The sequence below is a fragment of the Triticum dicoccoides genome, chromosome 7B (genome assembly GCF_002162155.2).
Source record: "Triticum dicoccoides isolate Atlit2015 ecotype Zavitan chromosome 7B, WEW_v2.0, whole genome shotgun sequence".
NCBI lineage: Eukaryota > Viridiplantae > Streptophyta > Magnoliopsida > Poales > Poaceae > Triticum > Triticum dicoccoides.
The window spans coordinates 650,751,474-650,767,114 of record NC_041393.1 but is presented as its reverse complement, the minus strand read 5'-3'; positions in this window follow the sequence as shown (position 1 = coordinate 650,767,114).

The following is a 15,641-nucleotide window of genomic DNA, read 5'->3' as shown; positions in this document are numbered from 1 at the left end:
CGAGTGGAGGAATCCTTCTGGCTCCGCGTGGGTTATCCTTGTTTCCGGTAACGGCTACCATCCATCTTTCCAGAGTGACGTCGTCGACTGCTTCTGGATGGACTCTAGTCTCGTCTTCGGTCCCACGGTACAACCACATGCAGTGGCTCCGGAACTGAAGGGGCTGGATGCGACGCCTGAGGAAGACCTCCAGGAGGTCCATGCCCGTCACTCCCTCCCGAACCAACTGCACCACGCGCTCCATCAACATCTTCACGTTAGCTTTCTCCTCCGGAATCAGCTTCAGAGGGGAGGGCTTGTTCACTCGGTCCATGGTAAACGGAGGGAGTCCACTCGACTGCCCTGGCGTCGACTGGACCTGGCAATAGAACCAAGTCGACTGCCAGCCTCTGACGGACTCGGGAAAGGTCATGGGCGGGAAGGTGCTCTTATTCCTCACCTGGATCCCCAGACCCCCACACATTTGGACGACTCGGGTTCTCTCATCACCTGGGCTCGCCTTCTTCACGGTCTGAGATCGACACGTGAATATATGCTTGAACAAACCCCAGTGCGGTCGACAGCCCAGGAAACCCTCACACATGGACACGAACGCGGCAAGATAGGCAATAGAGTTTGGGGTAAAGTGGTGGAGCTGCGCTCCAAAGAAATTCAGGAAGCCACGGAAGAAAACACTCGGCGGCAAGGAAAATCCACGATCAACATGGGTGGCCAAGAGCACACACTCACCCTCTTCTGGCTGGGGCTGCCACTCCTTCCCCGGAAGCCTCGCAGCTCCATGAGGGATCAAGCCCTCGTTGGCCATGTCGAGGAGGTCATTCTCGGTGATGGTCGACTGGATCCAGTCTCCTTGGACCCAGCCCTTCGGCAGGCGGGATCTGGACGAGGACCCGCCGCGGCTGGTGGATCTCCCCTTTGTCTTCTCCGTCGCCGACGCCTTCTTCGCACGTTCCAGCGCCGCCGTCTTCTCCTTGGCCATGGTTGCCGGCGAGATGCGCGTGGGGAAGTTGTGCGGGGGCGAGAGCGAGCGCGCTGGACGGGGACGAAGGGAGCGGAGAGAGAGAGAGAGAATGACTGAGGCGCAGTACAGAAATCCTCGCCGGGCGCATTTATAAGGTCCCTTTCGAGTGGATGACAGGTGGGCCCGGTCGGTCTAATCATACCAGGAACAGTTATGCAGACGGGATACATGGCGAAAAAAGCGGCGCGGAGATCGAGGCGTCTATGTCCCGTCCCATCCGAACGTCGCGGTCCGCTCCACTTCGCGCGCGTCCCCAAATTTTGCATCCCGCGGAATCCGCGAACAGCAGATCAGTCTGTCAGACACGGGGTTTCCAGCGATCCGTCGCTCGGAGGTCGTCGAAGCCCGAAAGATCACTCGACGCAAGAATAGAATGGATCGAGTCGACTGAAGACAAGTTGCTCACTGTCGACGAAGAGATTCTTTGGTCCAGGACAACACACGACCAGAGCGCAAAGGTTAATCGGAAATGACATCAACTCCTTCCTCACTCGAAGCCTCAATCCATTCGGGGGCTAATGATGGGGTTATGTACCCAGGGTAGGGTCATGGACCTGATCTAAGTACCTTACCCAAGGACACCCTTAGAAGAAGTCGCCTTCCAGTCGACCAACGAGGGACACACTCGACTGTCTTGAAGGACTCGACCACGAAGACTCACTCGACCACCAGAAGGTCAAGAGGCACTCTGCACTGCAACGGCCTGTAATCAAGTAGACTTTATGATAGTAAAGGCACTTTATGTGGGGCGTTACCAGTAACGCCCCAGACTTAACTCACCTTAAACCCTCTCCTACGTGGGCTGGCTGGGGTCCTGGCGCACTCTATATAAGCCACCCCCCTCCACAGGTAGAGGGGTTCGGCACCTTGTAACTCATATACTCATAATCCACTCGACCGCCTCCGGGCTCCGAGACGTAGGGCTGTTACTTCCTCCGAGAAGGGCCTGAACTCGTACATCCTTTGTGTTTACAACCTCTCCATAGCTAGGACCTTGCCTCTCCATACCTACCCCCCACTCTACTGTCAGGCTTAGAACCACGACAGAGTGGGCCCAGAGATACCTCTCCATCATAAGGAGTGACAAATCCCAGTCTCGATTCGTGCCAACCCAACAGACACTTTCGGAGATACCCTTAGTGCACCTTTATAGTCACCCAGTTACGTTGTGACGTTTGGCACACACAAAGCACTCCGGGAGTTTCACAATCTCATGGTCTAAGGAAATGATACTTGAAATTTGGAAAAGCTCTAGCTAAACGAACTACACGATCTTTGAGCTATGCCTAGGTTTGGGTCTTTCCATCACATCATTCTCCTAATGATGTGATCCCGTTATCAATGACATCCAATGCCCATAGTCAGGAAACCACGACTATCTGTTGATCAACGAGCTAGTCAACTAGAGGCTTACTAGGGACATGTTGTGGTCTATGTATTCACACGTGTATTACGATTTCTGGATAACACAGTTATAGCATGAATAACAGACAATTATCATGAACAAAGAAATATAATAATAACCATTTTATTATTGCCTCTAGGGCATATTTTCAACAATCTCCCACTTGCACTAGAGTCTATATTCTGGTTACATTGTGATGAATCGAACACCCATAGCGTTCTAGTGTTGATCATGTTTTGCTCTAGCGAGAGGTTTAGTCAACGGATCTGCTACATTCAGGTCCGTATGTACTTTACAAATATCTATGTCTCCATCTTGAATATTTTCACGTATGGAGTTGAAGCAACGCTTGATATGCCTGGTCTTCTTGTGAAACCTGGGCTCCTTGGCAAGTGCAATAGATCCAGTGTTGTCACAGAAGAGTGCGATCGGCCCGGACGCATTGGGTATGACTCCTAGGTCGGTGATGAACTCCTTCACCCAGCTTGCTTCATGCGCTGCCTCCGAGGCTGCCATGTATTCTGCTTCACATGTAGATCCCGCCACGACGCTTTGCTTGCAACTGCACCAGCTTACTGCCCCACCATTTAAAATATACATGTATCCGGTCTATGACTTAGAGTCATCCAGATCTGTGTCGAAGCTAGTGTCGACATAACCCTTTACGACGAGCTCTTCGTCACCTCCATAAACGAGAAACATATCCTTAGTCCTTTTCAGGTACTTTAGGATGTTCTTGACCGCTGTCCAGTGTTCCATGCCGGGATTACTTTGGTACCTTCCTACCAAACTTACGTCAAGGTTTACATCAGGTCTGGTACACAGCATAGCATACATGATAGACCCTATGGCCGAGGCATAGGGGATGACACTCATCTTTTCTCTATCTTTTGTCGTGGTCGGACATTGAGCCGAGCTCAATTTCACACCTTGCAAAACAGGCAAGAACCCCTTCTTGGACTGACCCATATTGAACTTCTTCAATATCTTACCAAGGTATGTTCTTTGTGAAAGACCTATGAGGCGTCTCGATCTATCCCTATAGATCTTGATGCCTAGTATGTAAGCAGCTTCTCCAAGGTCCTTCATTGAAAAACACTTATTCAAGTAGGCCTTAATGCTGTCCAAAAGTTCTATATCATTTCCCATCAAAAGTATGTCATCTACATATAATATGAGAAATGCTACAGAGCTCCCACTCACTTTCTTGTAAACGCAGGCTTCTCCATAAGTCTGCATAAACCCAAACGCTTTGATCATCTCATCAAAGCGAATGTTCCAACTCCGAGATGCTTGCACCAGCCCATAAATGGATCGCTAGAGTTTGCATACCTTGTTAGCATTCTCAGGCTCGACAAAACCTTCAGGCTGCATCATATACAGTTCTTCCTTAAGATGGCCGTTAAGGAATGATGTTTTGACGTCCATTTGCCATATCTCATAATCATAGTATGCGGCAATTGCTAACTTGATTCGGACGGATTTCAGCTTTGCTACGAGAGAGAAAGTCTCATCGTAGTCAACCCCTTGAACTTGTCGATAACCCTTAGCGACAAGTTGAGCTTTATAGATGGTAACATTACCACCCGCGTCCGTCTTCTTCTTAAAGATCCATTTGTTTTCTATCACTCGCCGATCATCGGGCAAGTCTGTCAAAGTCCACACTTCGTTTTCATACATGGATCCTATCTCGGATTGCATGGCTTCAAGCCATTTGTTGGAATCTGGGCCCGCCATCGCTTCTTCATAGTTCGAAGGTTCACCGTTGTCTAACAACATGATTTCCAGGACAGGGTTGCCATACCACTCTGGTGTGGAACGTGTCCTCGTGGACCTATGAAGTTCAGTAGTAACTTGATTTGAAGTACCTTGATCATCGTCATTAACTTCCTCTTCAGTTGGTGCTGGCACCACAGGAACATCTTCCTGAGCTGCGCTACTCACCGGTTCAAGATGTAGTACTTCATCAAGTTCCACCTTCCTCCCACTTACTTCTCTCGAGAGAAACTCTTTCTCCAGAAAGGATACGTTCTTGGCAACAAAGATCTTGCCTTCGGATCTGAGGTAGAAGGTATACCCAATGGTTTCCTTAGGGTATCCTATGAAGACGCATTTTTCCGACTTGGGTTCGAACTTTTCAGGTTGAAGTTTCTTGACATAAGCGTCGCATCCCCAAACTTTTAGAAACGACAGCTTAGGTTTCTTCCCAAACCATAATTCATACGGTGTCGTCTCAATGGATTTAGACGATGCCCTATTTAAAGTGAATGTAGCTGTCTCTAGAGCGTATCCCCAAAATGATAGCGGTAAATCGGTAAGAGGCATCATAGATCACACCATATCCAATAAGGTGCAATTACGATGTTCGGACACACCGTTACACTGAGGTGTTCCAGGCGGCGTGAGTTGTGAAACGATTCCACATTTTCTTAAGTGCGTACCAAATTCATGACTTAAATATTCTCCTCCACGATCTGATCGTAAGAACTTTATCTTTCGGTCACATTGATTCTCTACCTCATTCTAAAATTCCTTGAATTTTTCAAAGGTCTCAGACTTGTGTTTCATCAAGTAGACATACCCATATCTACTCAAGTCGTCATTGAGAGTGCGAACATAACAATATCCTCCGCGAGCCTCAACGGTCATTGGACCGCACACATCAGTATGTATGATTTCCAATAAGTTGGTTGCTCACTCCATTGTTCCGGAGAACGGAGTCTTGGTCATCTTGCCCATGAGGCATGGTTCGCATGTGTCAAATGATTCATAATTGAGAGACTCTAAAAGTCCATCAGCATGGAGCTTCTTCATGAGCTTGACACCAATGTGACCAAGGCGGCAGTGCCACAAGTATGTGGGACTATCGCTATCAACTTTACATCCTTTGGTATTCACACTATGAATATGTGTAACATCACGTTCGAGATTCATTAAGAATAAACCATTGACCATCGGGGCATGACCATAAAACATATCTCTCATATAAATAGAACAACCATTATTCTCGAATTTAAATGAGTAGCCATCTCATATTAAACGAGATCCAGATACAATGTTCATACTCAAAGCTGGTACTAAATAACAATTATTGAGGTTTAAAACTAATCCCATAGGTAAATGTAGAGGTAGTGTGCCGACGGCGATCACATCGACCTTGGAACCATTCCCGACGCGCGTCGTCACCTCGTCCTTCGCCAGTATCCGCTTATTCCGCAGCTCCTGCTTTGAGTTACAAATATGAGCAACCGCACCGGTATCAAATACCCAAGAGCTACTACGAGTACTGGTAAGGTGCACATCAATTACATGTATATCACATATACCTTTGGTGTTGCCGGCCTTCTTGTCCGCTAAGTACTTGGGGCAATTCCGCTTCCAGTGACCACTTCCCTTGCAATAAAAGCACTCAGTCTCAGGCTTGGGTCCATTCCTTGGCTTCTTCCCAGCAACTGCCTTACCGGGCGCGGCAACTCCCTTGCCGTCCTTCTTGAAGTTCTTCTTACCCTTGCCTTTCTTGAACTTAGTGGTTTTATTCATCATCAACACTTGATGTTCCTTTTTGATCTCCACCTCCGCTGATTTCAGCATTGAATATACCTCAGGAATGGTCTTTTCCATCCCCTGCATATTGAAGTTCATCACAAAGCTCTTGTATCTCGGTGGAAGCGACCGAAGGATTCTGTCAATAACCGCGTCATCCGGGAGATTAACTCCCAGCTGAGTCAAGCGGTTGTGCAACCCAGACATTTTGAGTATGTGCTCACTGACAGAACTATTTTCCTCCATCTTACAGCTGAAGAACTTGTCGGAGACTTCATATCTCTTGACCCGGGCATGAGCTTGGAAAACCATTTTCAGCTTTTTGAACATCTCATATGCTCCGTGTTGCTCAAAACGCTTTTGGAGCCCCGGTTCTAAGCTGTAAAGCATGCCGCACTGAACGAGGGAGTAATCATCAGCACGAGACTGCCAAGCGTTCATAACGTCTTGGTTCTCTGGGATGGGTGCTTCACCTAGTGGTGCTTCTAGGACATAATCTTTCTTGGCAGCTATGAGGATGATCCTCAGGTTCCGGACCCAGTCCGTATAGTTGCTGCCATCATCTTTCAGCTTGGTTTTCTCTAGGAACGCGTTGAAGTTGAGGGTAATGTGGGCCATTTGATCTACAAGACATATTGTAAAGATTTTAGACTAAGTTCATGATAATTAAGTTCATCTAATCAAATTATTCAATGAACTCCCACTCAGACAGACATCCCTCTAGTCATCTAATTTAAACATGATCCGAGTTAACTAGGCCGTGTCCGATCATCACGTGAGACGGACTAGTCAACATCGGTGAACATCTCCATGTTGATCGTATCTTCTATACGACTCATGCTCGACCTTTCGGTCCTCCGTGTTCCTAGCCCATGTCTGTACATGCTAGGCTCGTCAAGTTAACCTAAGTGTATTGCGTGTGTAAATCTGGCTTACACCCGTTGTATTCGAACGTTAGGATCTATCACACCCGGTCATCACGTGGTGCTTCGAAACAACGAACCTTCGCAATGGTGCACAGTTAGAGGGAACACTTTCTTGAAATTATTACGAGGGATCATCTTATTTAAGCTACCGTCCTTCTAAGCAAATAAGATGTAAAACATGATAAACATCACATGCAATCAAATAGTGACATGATATGGCCAATATCATATAGCTCCTTTGATCTCCATCTTCGGGGCTCCATGATCATCTTCGTCACCGGCATGACACCATGATCTCCATCATCGTGTCTCCATGAAGTTGCTCGCCAACTATTACTTCCACTACTATGGCTAACGGTTTAGCAATAAAGTAAAGTAATTACATGGAGTTATTCAATGACACGCAGGTCATACAAAAAATAAAGACAACTCCTATGGCTCCTGCCGGTTGTCATACTCATCGACATGCAAGTCGTGATTCCTATTACAAGAACATGATCTCATACATCACATATATATCATTCATCACAACTTTTGGCCATATCACATTACAAGGCATATGCTGCAAAAACAAGTTAGACGTCCTCTAATTGTTGTTGCATGTTTTTACGTGGCTGCAATAGGGTTCTAGCAAGAATGTTTTCTTACCTACGTGAAAGCCACAACGTGATATGCCAACTTCTATTTACCCTTCATAAGGACCCTTTTCGCTGAATCCGCTCCAACTAAAGTGGGAGAGACAGACACCCGCTAGCCACCTTATGCAACTAGTGCATGTTAGTCGGTGGAACCTGTCTCACGTAAGCGTACGTGTAAGGTCGGTCTGGGCCGCTTCATCCCACGATGCCGCCGAAGCAAAATAAGACTAGTAGTGGCAAGAAAGTTGACAACATCTACGCCCACAACAAATTGTGTTCTACTCATGCAAAGAGAACTACGCATAAACCTGGCTCTGATACCACTGTTGGGGAACGTTGCAGAAAATAAAAAAAATTCTACGCTTTCACCAAGATCAATCTATGAGTTTCATCTAGCAACGAGAGAAAGGAGTGCATCTACATACCCTTGTAGATCGCGAGCGGAAGCGTTCAAGAGAACGGGGTTGAGGGAGTCGTACTCGTCGTGATCCAAATCACGGATGATCCTAGTGCTGAACGGACAACACCTCCGCGTTCAACACACGTAAGGTTGAGGAAGACGTCTCCTCCTTCTTGATCCAGCAAGGGGGAAGGAGAGGTTGACAGAGATCCAGCAGCACGACGTTGTGGTGGTGGATGCAGCAGCGATCTCGGCTGGGCTTCGCTGAGCTTCTACGAGAGGGAGAGGTGTAGAAAGGGGAGAGGGAGGCGCCAAGAGCATGGGTGCGGCTGCCCTCCCTCCCCCCTCTTTATATAGGCCCCCTGGGGGGGCGTCGTCCCTACGAGATGGGATCTCCAAGGGGGGCGGCGGCCAAGGGGGTGGCTTGCCCCCAAGGCAAGTGGAGGCGCCCCCCACCCCTAGGGTTTCCAACCCTAGGCGCAGGGGGGCCCAAAGGGGGGCGCACCAGCCCACCAGGGGCTGGTTCCCCTCTCACTTCAGCCCATGGGGCCCTCTGGGATAGGTGGCCCCACCCGGTGGACCCCCGAGACCCTTCCGGTGGTCCCGGTACAATACCGGAGACCCCCGAAACTTTCCCGATGGCCGAAACTGCACTTCCTATATATAATTCTTCACCTCCAGACCATTACGGAACTCCTCATGACGTCCGGGATCTCATCCGGGACTCCGAACAACTTTCGGGTTACTGCATACTCATATCTCTACAAACCTAGCGTCACCGAACTTTAAGTGTGTAGACCCTACGGGTTCGGGAGACATGCAGACATGACCGAGACGCCTCTCCGGTCAATAACCAACAGCGGGATCTGGATACCCATGTTGGCTCCCACATGCTCCTTGATGATCTCATCGGATGAACCACGATGTCGAGGATTCAATCAATCCCGTATACAATTCCCTTTGTCAATCGGTACGTTACTTGCCCGAGACTCGATCGTCGGTATCCCAATACCTCATTTAATCTCGTTACCGGCAAGTCACTTTACTCGTACCGTAATGCATGATCCCGTGACCAGACACTTGGTCACATTGAGCTCATTATGATGATGCATTACCGAGTGGGCCCAGACATACCTCTCCGTCATAAGGAGTGACAAATCCCAGTCTCGATTCGTGCCAACCCAACAGACACTTTCAGAGATACCCGTAGTGCACCTTTATAGTCACCCAGTTATGTTGTGACGTTTGGCACACCCAAAGCACTCCTACGGTATTCGGGAGTTGCACAATCTCATGGTCTAAGGAAATGATACTTGACATTTGGAAAAGCTCTAGCTAAACAAACTACACGATCTTTGAGCTATGCTTAGGATTGGGTCTTGTCCATCACATCATTCTCCTAATGATGTGATCCCGTTATCAATGAAATCCAATGCCCATAGTCAGGAAACCACGACTATCTGTTGATCAACGAGCTAGTCAACTAGAGACTTACTAGGGACATGTTGTGGTCTATGTATTCACACGTGTATTACGATTTCCGGATAACACAGTTATAGCATGAATAACAGACAATTATCATGAACAAAGAAATATAATAATAACCATTTTATTATTGCCTCTAGGGCATATTTCCAACATATACAAACCGGTCGCGTTGTACGCCTACCATAATCCAATTCCAGTCGTAGATCAAAGAAGAAACTGATGGCTCGCATTGTCCTGATCGCAGCGCTCGTCCTCTACGCGGCCGCAGCCCTGGCGCACGCCGACCGCGTCATCCAACAAGAGGAGCGGGAGTCCCGCGGGTTCGAGGCGCCATCGTGGCTGCACCCGCCGGCCGAGGCCCCGTCGCCGTACGCGGGTGGCGTAAAACTGAGAGGCCGCAGTGGCACTGGAGGCTACGACGACGACGTCGTCGACGTGCTGTGCTTCATGTTCAAGTGGGACAAGGACGCCTACTGTCAGTGTCAAAACCGGCGGATCTCGGGTAGGGGGTCTCGAACTATGCGTCTAAGGCTAATGGTAACAGGAGGCGGGGGGACACGATGTTTTACCCAGGTTCGGGTCCTCTCAATGGAGGTAATACCATACTTCCTGCTTGATTGATCTTGATGATATGAGTATTACAAGAGTTGGTTTACCACTAGATCGTAGAGGCTAAACCCTAGAAGCTAGCCTATGATTATGATTGTTGTTGTCCTACGGACTAAACCCTCCGGTTTATATAGACACCGGAGGGGGCTAGGGTTACCTAGAGTCGGTTACAGAGAAGGAGATCTACATATCTGAATTGCCAAGCTTGCCTTCCACGCAAAGGAGAGTCCCATCCGGACACGAGACGAAGTCTTCAATCATGTATCTTCATAGTCCAACAGTCCGGCCAAAGTATATAGTCCGGCTGTCCGAGGACCCCTTAATCCCGGACTCCCTCAGTAGCCCCTGAACCAGGCTTCAATGACGATGAGTCTGACGCGCAGATTGTCTTTGGCATTGCAAGGCGGGTTCTTCACCAAATTCTCCAGAGTACCTGTTGTAACAAGCAGTGTCCGGCTTTCCATTAATGTTGCACTCCTCGGCTTCTGTGCTTTAATAATGGTTGTCTCCATGTGTCGAGCGAATGTGAGAAGTCGGGGCATTTTTACATTTGCCACCCTGACCATGCTAGTAAATCGTCTATTTAAAGAGATGGGGTCCTCAGATCCAAATCACACCATTCTCCCCCTACGAGTATTCATCAGAACGCACCCAGAAGAAGCCATCCCATCATGGCCGGCCATCGCAGCTCCTCCTCTCGCTCCCGTAGCACTAGGCCAGGCGATTGGGAGAAATGTTCTGTCCCCCACAACCGACTAGTAGAGTTGCAGACCCAGGGGTTTCTCCCGCCTGCTACATGGTCCCCGTCCGAGCTGGACTAGCAACTTATAATGGCGGGGAGCAAGCGGAGAGTTCTCCAAACCCATCCAAGGGGGAGCGGGTATGCTTTGTCCCCTATTTACTGAGGGGACTCGGACTTCCAATCCATCCTTTCCTCCACGGGCTCCTGGAGTTCTACGGCCTCCAGCTGCATAACTTTACCCTAGCCTCCATACTACATATCGCGGGCTACGTTGCCTTCTGCGAGCTATCTATGGGTTGCGAAGCTCATTTCGAGTTGTGGAAGAGGCTATTCTGCCTCGTGCCCCACACTCAGGAGGGGTCGGTATATCAAGTGGGTGGAGCCAAAATATGGCGCATCGCCGGGACCGGATACCTGTCCGGTACCCCGAAGAAGACATCCAAAGACTGGCCTTCGGAGTGGTTCTACATGGAGAACGTCCCTCTTCTGGACCCTGTTCGGAAGGGCCTTCCTGAGTTTGTAAACGCTCCGTTGAAGAAACGCCATAGCTGGAGCCCCCGGAGCCCCCAGGTGGAAGATAACAGGGAGATCGTTTTCCTCATGGACATGATAAAGACGCTGGCCAAATCAGGACTGACAGTAATTGAGGTTATGTCAATATGTATAATGCGGGGAGTGCAGCCACTTCAGTATCGGGGGAAACCCATGTGGCACTTCAATGGAGAAGACGATGCCACCCACTGCGGCCATAAAGGTCCGGACTACGCCGCCGCTCTGGCGAAGATACTGTCCGATTTGTACAAAGGAGAAGAAGAGGAGTTCATCCGTATCAAACCACGAGATGGATTCTCCATGTACAACCCCCAAGCTGGGTGAGCTGCTATATTTTATTCCAGTCTTTCCTGCATTCTTTAGCACAAATATTTACCTTGCCAATTCATAGCAGGAACTGCGAAAATCTATGAGGGAGGTTCACAACCCGTCTCCACAGCCAGAGGACCCCGACCGGGCCCTCGACCCCGGACCTGAAGAAGATCCGGACACATTTTTGGAGCTCGTCGGCAGGAAATTTTATCAGTTAAGCTGCGATGGTGCGTTGGTGGCCATCATAGCTGATTATCCTGGCCTACTCCCTGTATCACATGTAAGTAAAACCGGAGTCCCAACTTCCAAGAAGGATTCCCTCTTTGCGCCTTACTCACCGCACATGTATTGAATTTTACAGGGATGGCCATCGGGACGCCATGCCGAACCCACGGTGACTCATGAACAAGGGGCACCGAAGCCGGGTAGGCTTAAAGGAAAGGTGGTCAGGACCGAGACGCCGTTGCAAAGGTATGTTTAAAAACCTGCCACGTAATTATCATCGTTAAAATATAACAATGTCCATTGTCTCCTGGCAGAAAAAACGCTCGCCGGACTATATCCGGAGAGCCTGCCGGCCACGCCTCCACCAGCCGGACTCTGAGGCCGAACTCAAGGGCGGAGGTCAATGCGGGGACAACGCCGGACGATCCTCCTACAGAGGATGCGGATAGATTCTCCACTACAAACTCCAACGTGGAGAGCGCCATGAATCATAGGAGCCGACAGGCCACACTACGCGACCCTAATTTCTCTGAAGAGGCGTTCAATGCCTTCAACTCAGGGGATGTGTACATCCGGGCTGCTCAAGGTGGCCTCACCAGAGCCACGGACCAGTACGTAAAGGATATACGGGTAAGAAAATTTGATAAGTATTTATATTAGTAGCCCCTGAGACTTGAAACAGTTGGCACCACTGATTTAAGGATCCTTGTATGCATAGGTTCTGACAGAGAAGAATACCCAGCTGTCTAAAGAGCTGGAGGAGTGCAAAGCCCAGCTGCGGGCCGCAGTTGCCAGAATGGAGGAGTCCGCGAAGGCCTCATCTAGTAATACTTGTTTTGATCGAAAATGATGTAATGGCATGTACCAGTTAGTATTCGGCATAAATGCAAATCTAACAATAGATTTTGCAGACAATCCCGGAGGCAATCCGGAGATCGTACCAGAGGATGAGCAACATGCTCAACGACAGCTAAAGGCTGGCGAGCGTGTGCTTACAAAGGTTATACGGGAGAAAAATAATCTCCAGGACGCGAACGCCCGACTGGACGTCGAATTAAAGGATGTTCGGGCCCAGCTTGCTGACTCCGTGAAGGAGAATAAGAGGCTTCGACGCGACATTTTTAGTAAGTGCTCTAACGAACCACTATAAAGTTCGGCGAAGAAGCGGGCTAATAGAATTATATTTGTAGGTATGTTGACAGGTCGTCCCGAAGAGGAGATGCCCGGATCTGCAGGCGATCTTCTGCAGGAGCTCTCACAACTACACGAACAAGTTCGGGAGGTGATGCAGGGCATGGCTCAGGCCTTGTGGCCATCTGCCTCCCTGCCAGGAGGTATGGGGGAGCTTGTTGAGATGCTCAAGGGAGCGCGGCGGCGCTTCTGATTATGGAAGATATCAACCTGCCGACAAGGTGCAAGGGAATCCTGGGCCATGGTGAAGACGCGATACACCAAGGCTGACCCGAACCACATGGCCGAGGTCGGACCTATAGGGTCAGATAGGAAAGAGATCCCTGTAAGTCTGGTATATGACCAGGTAGCATTGGCCGCTAAGTATTCTCAATAGAATTGTAGGCTAGACAGCCTGTTGGACGGTATAGAAGAAGAATTTAGTCAGTCTAAGTAACTTTGTTCTTCAAAGGACATGTTTTGTCCCTAGCCGGATCGTAAATCGTTTGTCTTGGTGGACCTTTTCGCTTCAACCTTCGGACCCAACAGTCCAGAGTGTATCCGGATACCCGCTTGGTTATGTAAAAACCGGGGCACGCGTGGAAACCAGGCGTAGGGGTCATAAGTGCTTGAACAGACAAGTACCCAACTAGCTATGTTATATTACATGGATAGTAAGAAACATCTTCCAGGGAGAATAGTTCCGTTAAGGGTTCCTTTCCCTGGGTACGCATGCATTAATGTGCATGTCTGAACTGCGAAAAGCGACCCATGATATAATCATCTGGGGGCATGTTTTGTAATAAGTAAAGGACATCTTTTGTTCACGGACCGAATATTCCCTTAAGAACGCTAGCTTTTGGCTTCACCCAGTCTGAGGTACACATCCGGCTGACCTGGCAGTAACAATCGCAGAGGTGCTCCCCTTATGCCCTAGCTGAATTAAAAGGAAACGTAGGGCATAAACAGAAGAGCTAGGCAACCCAGCTTGGCCAAAACTTAAGTCATATAGATGCATATAGTGGTGAAAAAAGGGGTACATATGGAGAAATGACGCATATGTGGTGGGCATAAAGCCCAGAAGATAATTATATTAAGCTTCTGTATAAGAAGGCCCCAGGTATATTGAGCGCACATAGCGCGGCAAGAGTGTGCGGTCAAAGCATACTTGAAGCTTTTAGGGCTATATATATAAAAAGGAGAGAGAGAGTATATAATTTAAAAAGGAAGATGGAGGTAAGGATACAAACACAGAGTTCGGCACTAGGCGTAGAATCTTCGGAGTCTGGCCGCGTTCCATGGGTTCGGCTCGAGTCGATTATTGGATGCATCACGCAGACGGTACGCTCCTCCGGTGAGAACTTTATCAATGATGAAGGGACCCTCCCATTTGGGCTTGAGCTTGTCCTTTTTCTTCTCTGGTAGGCGTAGAACGAGTTTGCCAATGTTATAAGTTTTGGCCCGTACTTCTCTGCTTTGATACCTTTGAGCCTGCTGTTGATAGAATGCGGAATGGGCCTTTGCAACGTCACGCTCCTCCTCCAGGGCATCTAAGTCGTCCTGCCGATCCATCTTGGTTTCTCGAGGTGAGTCATGGATGATATAGCAGGGTAGCACTGCCTCTGTGTCGTACACCATAAAAAATGGTGTGTATCCGGTTATGTGATTTGACGTGGTCCGCAACCCCCATAGTACGGAGTCGAGCTCCTCGACCCAGTGCGTATCTGATTCCTTCAAGGATCGCACTAGTCTGGGTTTAATGCCGCTCATAATAAGACCATTCGCTTGTTCGACTTGATCGTTTGTTTGGGGGTGATAGACGGAGGGATAATCAAGTTTTATGCCCATTTTGCCGCACCAGGTTTTCACCTCGTCGGCTGAGAAGTTTGAGCCATTATCGGTGATGATGCTCTGGGGGACACCATAACGGTGTAGGACCCCAGATATGAAGTCTATCACTGGTCCGGACTCGGCTGTTTTAACTGGTTTGGCTTCTATCCATTTGGTGAATTTATCGACCATTACCAACAAGTATGTCTTCTTATGGCTTCCTCCTTTAAGGGGTCCAACCATATCGAGCCCCCAAACCGCAAAGGGCCAAGTTATGGGGACTGTTTGGAGGGCGGTAGGTGGCATATGGCTTTGATTTGCAAAAAGCTGGCAAACGACGCAATGTTGGACAAGGTCATGTGCGTCTACTCGGGCTGTCGGCCAGTAGAAACCTGTACGGAAGGCCTTGCTTACGAGAGCCCGAGCTGCGGCATGGTGGCCGCCGAGTCCAGCATGAATTTCGGCCAAGATCTGCCGCCCTTCCTCTTCGGAGATGCACCTTTGGAGCACTCCAGTCGCGCTCTTCTTATAAAGCTCTCCCTCGTGGACTTTGTAGGCTTTAGAGCGGCACACAATGCCACGTGCCTCATTTTGCTCCTTAGGGAGTTCTTGCCTATTTAAGTAGGCTAAGAAGGGTTCTGTCCACGGGGCGATGACAGCCTTAATCGTGTGGGTCGAAGGTGTTATTTCGGTGGCAGAGGCTCCGATTACATCAGATTGTTCGGGATCTGGGTTTGTGTTTGGTTCCGGACTGGTATTGCCGGTCTTCCCTTCCATACC